Raw genomic sequence first — 13785 nt, 5'->3', positions numbered from 1 at the left:
ATGATTTTATTTTTTTGACTGAGGGTTGTAGAATGATATCTATGTTTTATGAGAGATTGGATAAGGCAGAATTTATACTGGAAATGATGGGTCTACCTGGTGCATTTTGATCGTTTTTGTGTATTTTTGGTAGAAAATAGATGACAGGGATTTTAGGGTAAGGTACACTTATATAAGTTTATTCTTTTTTGTTAAAATGTTAGATTCAAGACCTTTTTTAGAAAATATATCTACAATATTTTTATGGCTGCAGTGGGATCATGTGATAGTTTTTTTGTAGACTTTGGGGTCATTAAGTTGTTTGAAAGCCTCTTCTCTTTTGTCGGCTGGTTTTATGACAATACTGTCATCTTCTTTTAGTTCTTTGAGGGCCAATTGTTCACTGTGGGTTAAATTGTGATACTGGTGTTTATGTTTTTTAATTTTCTTAAGGTCTTTTTGAACTAATTTTTTAAAACCTTGAGTGGGTCTGACTTGAAGCTATCTGGGTAAAAGTTAGAGCTTTTCTTTAAATGGGTGGTGATAATTTTAGGCTTCTTTATGGGCTCTGCAGGTGGATGGTTGGGAATAAAAGGAGCATCTGTAGAAATTGTTTTTTCTAAAAATAACCTCTTAAGTGACGCTTTTCTAACAAATTTATTAACATTTAAAAAGCTTGGAAGGGTTGGAAAGGGTTATTGGGGGCAAATGTAATGCCTTTGCTTGAAACAGAGATATGTGTGGAAGATAAAACTTTTTGGGACAAATTCAAAATTCCTAATGATTTTTCGTCAGGGGGGCTTATTGTCTGTCCAATCTTTCTCTTTTGTAGTCTTCTGCCTGCTCTTCCTCCTCTATACTTAGAGTTCTCTTTCTTGTTCTTGATGGGTATGGTGTTTGGGGAGGGGCATTGGTGTTTGGATGTATCTCTAATCTGTAGTAATAGATAATATATAATAATAATTTCTGAATCTATAGAAAGTTGGTATTTGTTTTGGTGACTTTAATTAGTAGGGGAATGTTGATGGTCATTAATCTTGAATGTGTATCTCAACCTTTGGGGTCTCTGAGGAGTGTCATGGAGAGTTCTTCTGTGAGTAGGTGAATAATTAGTGAGAAGAGATTTTCTGTATGTAGGATAATTTTGGTATTAAGGTGACTGTGAGATTCCTAGGGATACAATTTGAGGTTCTAATTGTTCATTGGGGTGACTGGTGAATTTTGTTGTGATGTATATTGCCCTGATAATGGTTATTGGTATGTTTGTGATAATATGATCTGTTGGAAGGTGGGTGAGAGATGTGGTGATGGTGTCTACTGAAATTGTTGGAGTTAGAATGGTTATAAGAAGTGTGTGTTCTGGATTGCCTCTTTAACTTAAACTTGCTCACGGTACCTAGATATTGGCTATACCTCACTGATAATACCTTACAAGGATTAAACAATCGTTTGGGGTTGCCGTATCTCTCGTGCAGAGGGAACTTGCTGTCATTTTGGATCTGTACTTCCCGTATGGGTGGGACCACTCTGACATGCTTCAGATATGTTCTCTCTGTAATGGCACAAGATGAGCTAAAACCTGCTTGCGATCTGAGTGGGGACACACCGAAGGGCAGGCTAATTGAGCTGTTGTCCGTTCTCACCTCTCTTGCTACTTGTTTTTCTCTCCTTAAGTTTAAAGGGCAATCCAGACATGGACCCCTTGCTCACGGTGCCTAGAGGGATAATGGATATACCTCACTGATGATACCTTACAAGGTTGAAACGATCATCTGGGGTTGTTGTATCTCTTGTGCAGAGGAAACTTGCTGGCATTTCGGATCTGGACTGCCAGTACGGGTGGGACCAGTCTGATATGCTTCAGATATGTTCTCTCTGTAATGCCACTAGATAAGCTAAATCCTGCTTGAGATCTGAGTGGGGACCCACCGAAGGGCAGACTAATTGAGCTGTTGTCCGTTCTCACCTCTCTTGCTACTTGTTTTCCTCTCCTTGGCAAGTCTGTACAATTAATCTGTTCCTCCAACGGCAATGACGAAAGATGGATTATTAGATGTAGCTGAAGTTATTATATCACTTCTTTGAAAACCATGTCCACTCAAATGTGACCTTTGCCAGGTTATTTTTTAAATCCGTGCGCAATCATTTTTCGTTATTCGATTGTACTGCAGTAAATTGCTCACCCTTTCAAAATATCTATTGATTTTATACGTGTCTCCCCTATGTTTTAATACAGAGTTAGTCAAGCTTGTGAAACCCGTCATTCATAGACTACAGACAGTACCCATCAAGCTCTGACTAAGAATGATGGATAAAATAGGTCAAAACTGACTACCTGTCAGTATCTCTTCTTTTACCCATTCAACATTACTATAATTACATGTATCACAATACATCCAAACAATAGGTTAGCACACTAATATATTACAGTTGTTAATTATTAATCAGAAACAAACATTGGTGTTTATTCTAAAAACACCTAATTGTAGTGAATTGCAAATTTTTGTCAAAAACAGAGGATTTGCAAAATAATTCAGCTATAATCACCTATATACAATGTTATCCTGAAATTTGCAATTTGTGTTTCTGTTTATTTTCAAATCAGTGTTTAGTGAATAAAATAGAACTTCACTTTATGTTCTTTTTGAGATATTAAAGCGCGGCACTATTTTGCTGGTATTTAGTTTATATTTTACACAGGTGTTTTATTGTGCCTGTAGCTGATTTTTGGATATAATAAAACGATTTAATATTTTTGCATAATCTTTAAAAATGCATTGTCAATATATTAAAATATCGAAAAATATATCAGATATAAAAAAATATATAAAAATTATAGAATATTTTTCAAAGTGTGATATAATTTTTAAACGTTTATCCAAAAATATTAAATTATTTTAAAAGCTCCAAAAATATTAAACCAAGGACTTAGTTTCCTAGTGTCCCACAGTGTCAGCATAGCGAGAGCACATAATTTGGGCACTAGGACCTTGCAGAGAGGGCTTCAGTAGTGGTCTTTGCAGGGTTCTACATATTGGAACCTGGTGAGGAGGCTTTCCGTCAGTCTGGTGGGCTTGAAGCAAAACTGACATGCCACTTTCTGGGCTGGCCGGGCCACTTTGAATGTCACCATTGATGCAAGTTGCATCATTGGTGACGTCCCCATGAAGACTTGCCCACCTGTCCTGATTCAATGCCTCACTTTTGTGGGAGGTTTATAAACCCTACGACCTAAATATTTAGCAGTCAATCCAAAAGAAGAGTCTCAAAGCATGGTTATAAATAGTCTGTTTTAAGTAAAAGAGTCAAGCTGTATAAACTGTATTATTAAAACAAACTAAACATTTCCGAATTGTTTAAAATTAAATAAAATCCACTTTAAAATGTAGAAATAAAACCAACTAAAATACTTTGGTGTACTTGTTTCTCGGCAGTAGAGGAAGATCTACACAAAAGAATAGAATTATATCCACTTAGTAAATGAGCAGATTGAAATGCGTCATATCAAAAGCAGACAGGATGCGGGTATTATTGGAACCACTTGTGACGAGAAGACTTAAAACAAAGCAAGCAAGTAGGTCGTCATTAGAATTACTATTGAGACCTAAGCCATCACAATTTTCTTTGCTCACAATGAAAAGCCCTTGAATTAGACAGGACATTTTTTTTAATAATATGAACATGAAAAATAATTAGATACTGATGTAGCTGAATAGATACATAGATAGAATCTCATCATGTGAACTGCGTATGAACAAAAAGTTCTAATATCTATCATTTCATTTTATTTTTCATATTTAAAAATATTTAAATAGAAAAAAAAAATGTAATTGCCACGGCCAGTAAAAATACTCAGAAAGACATCTCTTGCAAGGAGCAGCGTGCACTAATATATTCATGCAAGTTTCTAGTGTAGTTTATTTCAGTTGTGTTTATGGTATGTATTATATTGTTTGCAACTTATGCCATATTATTTCTAGGGGCAAATGCAAGTGTACGCGTAGTCGTAATTATTGTAATAGTTGTTTTACACGAAAAGGGTACATTTTGCATCAAGTGTAAAATTGCAGAAATTTTAGATAATACATTTGGCTTCATTAGATACTCTATACCATTGCACCACCAGCCCTAACCTTGAGTAGTGAGTAGGGATATACATTTAATATATTTTATATATTTTAGGGAACACACTAGTTTGGGCTCCTGCCCTCATCTATGAGCAATGAGGGTGGGCACAAGTATAATAGATTGGAGTGCTTATCAGTTGTCCACTGTAGTCATCCATGACTAGCAGTATAATGAGTGGAGGCATGTCTTAATCCCCCTTGGCCCACACCTATGTTAAGTAGGTGGGGCATAAATATAAAGGACAAGAGAGTACATGCCAGTTGGTGGGCAGTGGGTGGAGGTTGTAAATATTATTAAGGGTGGTGAACATACTTGATATACCCCGATACATCCTAGTCCCCCAATGAACCCCTAGTAGTTCCACTGTATGCCAAGTCCACGTGCCCCTATACCCAAGTGGCAAAGGGATTTATCTTTCATAACCTTGATGTTAATCAAATGGTATACCCTAGCTGTAGCTGTAGTTGAACTGCAACCATCATGACGCTCAACCAGTCTACTTACCACGCCAGGATTTACAACCAGCATTCCAAAAAAAAGCCAACCTAAAACATGTGCTACAAACAAATAAAATCAAAAAAATGTATTGCATTCTAATAAAAAAAGAAAATAAATCATGATGGCACAGATGGGCTGAACGCAGAGTACAAGCCAACAGAGGAGAGGAAATCACTTTTGTTTGTTTATTTGCTTATAGAGCAAGTTGATTGGCTCGTTTTATTTGCGGATTCTCACTTAACTCAACATGTATTACACATCCCATTGCTCTCCAGTGCAGCACTGAAATGGTTCATTGAGCACTGAAATGATTAATTAGAACTTCTATTTTTTTTGGTGAAGTTGGAAAATGCACTTTTTCCAAGCTGTAAAATGGTAAATGATAATTTGCAATTGGTATCAGTGGGAGTCGATGTTAGCACGCAGGCAATAAGACAAGGGTGAATCGTGCAAAAAAAAAAAACAGGATTTTGTGGCCGGAACATCTACTGGCTGATGTAATAGCAACAGGTTACAGCTGATATTTTGCAATCACGTTATTATTATTTTTTACAGATTATCACCTGTTTTCTTTGTTTTGCAAATAAAGGCGCTACTTTTGAAAAATAAGGAGCACTGGATATTTCAATTTTATCCTGAACGAACACTTTGCAGCCATGGGTGCTCCCCTACGCTTTCCTTTCTGGCATAATCACCGACAATCTCTGGAACCAGGTAGAATTTTTGTAGAAGAGGCGACATGATACTTCTTTGTAAGTGATTGATATAAATTACCTCTCAAATACTGTTTTTTTGTTTATATAGCTGTCATGTCTACTTTAAGCATTTATTTGAACACTATTCTTCTTAAATGATGATCAACATATAAAAAAAAGCTCAGTAAAACACAGGAAGGAACATTTTACACTTGATATTTTTATTAATATAACCCACTAAATCACATTGGTATCGGAACTCCAGCGTACTTCTCTACTTACAATAAATGAATATGTTAAAGTATAGCTTTTGCCTACTAACATATTGTCATTCCCTTCTCCTGCTTTTAGTTTGATGTATTGTACAATTACCAGTAGGAAATTGTATACTTTAGAATACAAAATACACTGTAAAGAAAAGGCTTAATGTCTGATATTATTGCAGAAGGCCTAATAAAACAATCCGTTTATTCTCCATTACAAAGCAAAATAGGATAATATATATTGTATAATGAATTGTTTGCACGTTTGATGTATTCCGTCATTTTGTATTGTAGAAACTGCAATGGGAAAATTATTCCAATCAAACCTCATCTGTAATTCAGTGATGCAGTCTGAGAACAAATGAGTGTGATTTAAGGATACGTCGTTTGCGCATGTCATGCAAGAAGCAACGTATGCTTACTTCAGCAATAGGTAACATTTAGAATACAATGTACTGATTGATTGTATGTTATGGAATCTTACAGCAATCGCAAAGTAAAAATAGTTAAGAACGTTGGCCTTGATTTATTATTTTCTTTTATAAGAATTTCAAATGATCACAATCTGTTAGAGATCTACAAAAGTCATCAATAAAGCTTATAGTAACATTACATTTTCTAACAGAATGTGATCATTTGAAAAGCTTACCCCAAATAATTAAATTAAGACGTTTGTTTGTAAACTTTGGGTGGCAAGGACCTCCTGTTTTAATGAATCATTGAACAACCTATTAAAACATCTATGCAACTACTGAACCTACTACTCTTCCTCTGTGTGATGTACTTTGCAAGGTGCTAAGCAAATACACCTGTTAAATGTGTATATATATATATATATATATATATATATATATATTTATCCCCTTAAGGACCAAACTTCTGGAATAAAAGGGAATCATGATGTGTCACACATGTCATGTGTCCTTAAGGGGTTATACAGCATTGCAACATATCTGTAAAGTAATAAGCTAAGAACACCGTTAGTGTCATAGACATATATATATATATATATATATATATATATATATATATATATATATATATACACTATTAAATAACTCCTGCACTTAGTGTACCCCCTCTACTGTAAACTGTAAACCAAAAAGTGCTAATTACATCTCTTAGTGCTATATAATGATATATACCATATACATGCATTGTATAACTCTTACATCTACTATAAAAATATGTAAAGTACTAGGTACACCAGTTGGCACTATATAAGTAAAATATACATATACTGTAACCTAATACACCTCCCTGAACTGTAATATAAAGTACTAGGCACACCTGTGAGCACTATATACATTTACAGAGAGGGTATACCTAAATAAATTTACAGAGAGGGTATACCTACTGCACTTACTGTAACTCCCTCCCCTTTTAAGTGTACCTACTGCAGTTGCATGTTATATAGTTACATAGCTGAACAGAGACTTGCGTCCATCAAGTTCAGCCTTCCTTACATTTGTTTTTTGCTGTTGATCCAAAAGAAGGGGGAAAAAAACAGTCTGAAGCGCTTCCAATTTTGCAACAAATTAGGGAAAAAAATCCTTCTTGGCTCAGAATGGCAGTCAGATTTATCTTTGGATCAAGAAGCTATTACCCTACATTAAAAAAAATATATCCTTGAATATTCTGTTTTTGACAGTCACATGTGATTCATTGTTACAGGTGTCCTGGAACTCAGTGGTAATAACAACTTCACCCTTAGTGATCCCTCCTTTTGCATCACTCTAAAGGCTACAATGAAACATTGAGGATTACTTACAAAAATAAAAAATGAGAATGCAAAGTGATTGTAAATGTCAAGGGGCACTCCACTGCCTAAATAAAAAAATATATTTTAAAAATAAATAAATCAGTTTAGTAGATGTACTCCAAATGAAAACATGCATGATTTCAATTATAATTTATTTTTTCCTTGAGGGAATATTTAAAAACAGTTTGTAAAGACAACAAATCTCTTGCTTGCAGTCTTTGCAAACCTTCCTCTTCTAACCACGCCCAGATTTCCCGTGGCTGTCCAATCACAGACTTCCCAATCCAGTTCAATGAGAAGTCTTTGCACAGCAGGTGCTCTGGGCAATTACTGCCTCTTGAGTTTGGCTACGCTGAGCTAAACAACCAGGAAGTAACAGGGTCTGTTGTCTGATTGACAGCCAGGGGGTGTAACCAGGTTAATTTAGAAAAGTACTATTTTTTATTGAAATCTACACTTTTTGTAAAATTCAAAAAAGAGGATACACTCTTCACACATAAACACTTCAGTGAGCTAAAGTGATTTAGGGGTCTGGAGTGTCCCTTAAAGGTGAACATTTCTGACCTGGAAATACTCTCTAAGTCAGCTATGCTTTTAGTTCAGCTATTTTGTTCTTACATTTGAAATTCACTTTGAATTCTCACGTTAGTGAATAACCCTGTTTTAACAGTTTGCTCAGTTCATTTTTCAGAAAACGGCATTTGTCTTGTTTTTAACTGATTTACTCACTTCATAAGTGCAATTTTCATCCCGAATGATCTATTCAAGTGCGAATTCAGAGCACAGAGAATTCCGTCCCACTTATAGTTTATTGAATACAATCCTGGGCCTTCCTTCGTCTCTTATTGTAGATAATTACAAAAGATAAGATTTGGCGTAAAACATCTGACAATATTATATGACTTTATGCTTCATGCCGATATTGCAAAGAGGAATTTAAGACCCCAGAAAGCACAATGAACAACGAAGGCAGGATCAACAAAACATGCAAGTGTTTTATAGGGTATGAAATTTAAGAGTCTTTAAGGATACATATTAAGGTTTAAGTGACTTACAGAATAAATACCAGGTCTTATAGCACAGTCTCATATACACGTAAAAGCATTTCAGGCCTCCATTAAGGGAATGGACATTGGCTGACTTTGCACGACCATGCTATAATGCATTGTAGTTCTTTAAACATGAATGAAATGGGAGAGCCCCGTGAACCATGGGAAAGACTGAACAAACATTACTAGTGTTTATTCAATGTACATATGGAATTTGTAGAGGTCCATGTTCCTGAGTTCATCCATCATTTGCAGCCACGTTAATGTAACAATAACATTTTAAACGAAACCCTGAAACATTTTCATTATGTATTCTTGTAAACTTTGCTGTGTTTTTTTTCTTTTCTTTTCTTTTTTTTTTAGTGTTCTGTTTATGAAGGATTTTCAAGTTTACTTCTTACAAAAATATATTCCATGTGGAACGGTCTCTGTCCAACTGATAGATGTTAGAGTAGAGCACCGGGTCTGGCTAATGAGGGGAAAATAAGGAGACAATGATCACTGCGAAAAGGCAACATTGTAGCTTACAGATTGACCTTTGTAGAATTACTTAATCACTCAATGCTGTAGGTAAAATTGCCAAGTAATGGATGGATGTGCATTATGTGTGCAATACAATTGATGCAAACTATACTAACAACTGAAAACGAAATGCGTTGTATTGGAATTCATACCAAAGTCAAAGTCATGTGCATTTCATAGGCATAGGACATAGAATCATAGAAACAGAATGTGACGGCAGATAAGAACCATTCGGCCCATCTAGTCTGCCCAATTTTCTAAATACTTTCAATAGCCTCATCTTATAGCTAGGATAGCCTTAAACTCCTTTACTGTGTTAACCTCTACGACTTCAGCTGGAAGGCTATTCCATGCATCCCCTACCCTCTTAGTAAAGTAATACTTCCTGATATTATTTTTAAACCTTTGCCTCTCTAATTCGCTAATGTAAGACTATGTTCTCCTGTTGTGGTAGTTTTTCTTCTTTTAAATATAGTCTCCTCCTTTACTGTGTTGATTCCCTTTATGGGAATATTCAAAGGTACAGATCCCTTCTTTATTTCTAAACAGAACCAATATTAAACTGCGTCTACATTCCCACTGGACAGTTTGTGAAATGGGACCAGGTTTTAGTGTTCATAAACACTGCTATCCCTGCGATTCCGATTATTCTAAATAGTTTTAAAAAGTTGCAATCAACACTTACCTGTTTACATTTCCCAAAGAGAATGTATTTGAAGATTGTATGCTCATGTAACCAAACTGTTTGTAACAGTGTTTTTTTTTGTTTTCTCTCATTTGTCCTCTCTTTGACTTTATCAATAGTGTGCATTTACTAGATGTATAATTTTATGCATTTACGATATCTCAAAATAAAAAAATAAAGATTGTCTAAAAAAAAAAAAAAACAGGCACTGCTATTTCAAGGCAAGAAAGCCATGTACCTATTCATTACTCATCCTTAGAAAAAATGACATTTACATTTAATGTTTTCATCTAGAGTACATCTTCATTTTAAATAAAAATATAAAACCAAAAACAAACTTCTTAAGAACTTTCTCTGGCTGTTATCCCTTGGCAGCTGTCCTGACCATGGTCTGTGGAGGCAGACCGGAGAGAGACGACTTATTCAACAAAGTGTTAATTGATGGGAATTCAAATTTAATTTGAAATTTCAGTCCACATTAGCTGAATTGAAAAAAAAGAATCAAGTCAGCTATGTTTTCAGCTAATTTTTAAATTCACATTAAAAATAATTTTTCACTTTATTAAATACGGTACTTTGGCATATTGCCACAAAGCTAGTACAGACAATCGTTCTCACATCCCCCGATGCTTTACCAGCATTATGGGAAATGTCATCAACATCCACGTAAGGTTGCCTACCCTTGAATTTGATTCAATTCCAGCTGTCTACCGATACAAATAGTAACAGTAATTTATCATTTTTTTCTAAGGATAATTACATATTGGAAACACAAACTTTTTTTTTTTTTTTTTTTATAAGAATTGCAATTCCCTAAATATAAAGAAGACGAAAACGCAGGGATGAAAAGTCAGCACCCTGGCCAGTCTCATCGATGATACTCAACGGAATGTGATACATTTCCACATATTTCACCAGGAACAGCGATGAAATTGGCAGCAGTAATTTATCTACTGTATGTGAAAGGCTCAGCTCTCTCTGGGCAGAATTTGCATTAAATTTTATGGTGTGCTCACAAATGCTTAGGACAATAGGAAAATATAATAAGAAACAGCTCCAAGGAATGAGAGCAACTGTGCAAATTATGATTCAACTAGGAGTTCAGATACAGATAGTGAAAATACAAGACCTCCTGGCTTCATATTTTGCAGTTGCCTCGGGGTCTGGATATTATAGATATTTATTTTTCCTGTTTATAGTTCAGTGGGGAAGAGGTGGAACGCTCATATCAAGTTATAGGGAAAACATTATTCCCTTTTCACTTATTTATTTTTTCTTCTACTAAAAAAATCTTTAACTGTTTGGTTGTTTGCACAGCAATGTACCATGGGATTAAACGGGACATGACATTTTCTGAATTATTCCCTCAGTTATTTTAGAGTTAACCTGTCATGAGGTTCACCTTAAAAGAATACTCCAAGCACCATAACCACTAATCTCACTTTAGTGGTTAATGTGTCAGGAGTCCATTGATGTCCTTCCGGTTAAGCAATTAAAGCATTGGAGACTGATTTCACAACTTATCTGGGGTCTGCTGGATGTTGGTCGCCTCCTCCTGTGCCCCAGGAAGCTGCAGCCCTGGAATCACTCTCTGCCAATGAAAAAGGGCTTAGCTCAGTGGAGCTAACAGAAGCTCCTAGCAGGAGATTACGGTTACACCATTGGAGATGACCTGGAGGTACCTAGAGACAAACCATTCTTAAACAATATGACTACTCACCCCAGGAGGGTGCGATGGCTTTCTTAAAGGGACACTCCAGGCACCCAGATCACTTCTGCCCATTGAAGTGGTCTGGTTGCCAACTCCCATCACCCTTAACCCTGCAAGTGTAATTATTGCAGTTTTTATGAACTGCAATAATTACCTTGCAGGGTTAAGTTCTCCTCTAGTGGCTGTCTATCAGACAGCTACTAGAGGGACTTCTGCCTTCTTAGAACACGAAAAGTCTTTTAAATGACTCTGGACATCCTCACGCTATGCATGAGGACCTCCAGTGTCGCTGGAATCCCCACAGGGAAGTGTGGGCAGAGCCTGACCCAGCGCCGAGGGACATCGGCACTGGATTCAGGTAAGTCAGAGAAGGGGTTTTAACCTGGGATGGTGGGTGGGAGGGAGGGGGACACTCCAAACGGGTTTGTTTTTCTGGCACCGGAAAGTCCCTTTAATACAGGTAATCATGTCCTATAACACTGATATTTTGATTTCATTGTAGTAATGCCATCTGCACACCGGTCATACATTCCTCCAGCATGTATAAAGAATAACACAGCTACTACAGTGTAACCATTGTGAGTATTGTGACAGCAAGCAGATGGTAAGCAGAAGATTAGCAAGCAGAGCTGACACTCAGTTCTCAGCATAGACCACCATGCTCTTTTTACTGAAGTTTATCCTGACAATTAATTAATTAATTCACAATTGCTAGTACACAATGCAAATATGATTTTTATTTTTTGTTCTGCTAAATTCTGCTAAAATAATTAACATTTCAAATAGAATCTTGAAATAATGAAGAAGCCCTACGTACAGCAGATCATATACGAAACCTTAACTATCAGCAAATCTCAACTCCCAAAAATATTTTCTAGCCTTTTCCTATGGTTGGGGAAGCAGAGGTTCATGGGTATTGTAGTTTGCAAACAGATGGAGGTGTTCGATTTGAATGCCAAGAAAGAGATATATAGAATGTTTCTAACAAAAAGTGAGGCAAAGTTCCAAAATTGAAGCTGTCACCATGGAAACTAACAGAATCAGGGGGAACATTCCACAGGTTTTTCACTGGCCCTACTTTTTCAACTTTGTCCCACTTCTCTGACATTTATTTAACTTTCCTCTTTTCCAAAAGCATTTATTTTCCAGCTCTGTTTCTTGCAGGAGCATGACGTGCTACTAAAGTTCAAAATAGCTCTTGGTTGTATTATAGAAGGAATCATTACTTCTATCGCGCTGTGTTTTTTCCACTAAACAAAGCACTGTAGTAAATTAATAACTGAAAATCAAAATTATGAATTACCCGTGATACAAAGTGAATTCAATGTAGATTTCAAATGTTAGGCCAAAAAAAACTCAAATTCACTTTTTGGGTTATTCACTAAAGTGAGGACTGCCAGGGTATTTAAAGGAACCCTATAGTGTCCTAGTTACCATTTAGCTAACTGCCCCCCAGGCAAGGGTTAAAAAGATATCGTACTTACTTTCTGACACTGTGCATGGCTAGCCCTGCCTACTTAGCTGAGATCATTAATCTTGCCTATTCCAACCATGTGAGAAGCTAGTTCGCATGCATGGCAAAACGCTGTGCCAATCAGAAGGTCTTGAAAAAGCCATGTTTCACATAGCTATTTCTGTTTTACATTGCAGGGTTAAAAAGACAAAGACATGATCTGGGTGCCTATACTGTCCCTTAAAAGTGAAATGGTTTGATGTCTTAAAGGGGCACTCTAGTGCCCAAAGGAAAAAAAAAACACTGTTTAGTAAACATACCCCAAATTAAAACATGCACACTTTTAATTATACATATTTTTCATTGTGGTTTATCTAACGACACCATATAAAATCTCCAAATCTATTGTCTACAGCCTTTGCAAGTTCTCCCCTTCTCACCCCACCACACTTCTCAATTGAGCTCAATTTTCAAATTGAGCTCAAAGTTTTTGTAAAGAAGGTGCTCTGGGTAATTGCTGCCTCTTTAGTTTAGCTCCACTGAGCTAACCAAACCAGGAAGTAAAAGGGGCTATCCTCTGATGGACAGCCAGGATTTGTAACCAGGTTAAGTTATAAGAGTGGTAATTTCTTTTGAAATCTGCACATTTGCTAAATGAAAAAAGAGCACACACTTTTCACACATAAAGCAATTCAGCAAGCTAAAGTGCTCTAGGGGTCCGAAGTGTCCCTTCAAGGAGTTCTTGCAAAGGTAAAAAACATCATACGATTATTGTCATTGATTTCAGTAGCAGAATCAGAGAACTAGTTTGCAAGTTTAAAGCAGCACTGTCAACATCTGAGAACTTTAAATAATTTGGTGATATTACTGCTGGGGATCCAGTGGGTGGAGATGGGCAGGCGAAGCTGAATGGTACATATCTGAACCTGTCCCTAGCAGATGCAGTCATCCATTTCCAGCCGGTCCTCTTCTTCTTTTCTGCATGCATGAAGTACAGCACAGAGGTCTAGGAAGGATCCCATGAGGCCCTCCATAGATAG

This window comes from Pelobates fuscus, chromosome 10, assembly GCF_036172605.1.
Source record: "Pelobates fuscus isolate aPelFus1 chromosome 10, aPelFus1.pri, whole genome shotgun sequence".
NCBI lineage: Eukaryota > Metazoa > Chordata > Amphibia > Anura > Pelobatidae > Pelobates > Pelobates fuscus.
Note: the sequence above shows the minus strand (reverse complement) of the source record.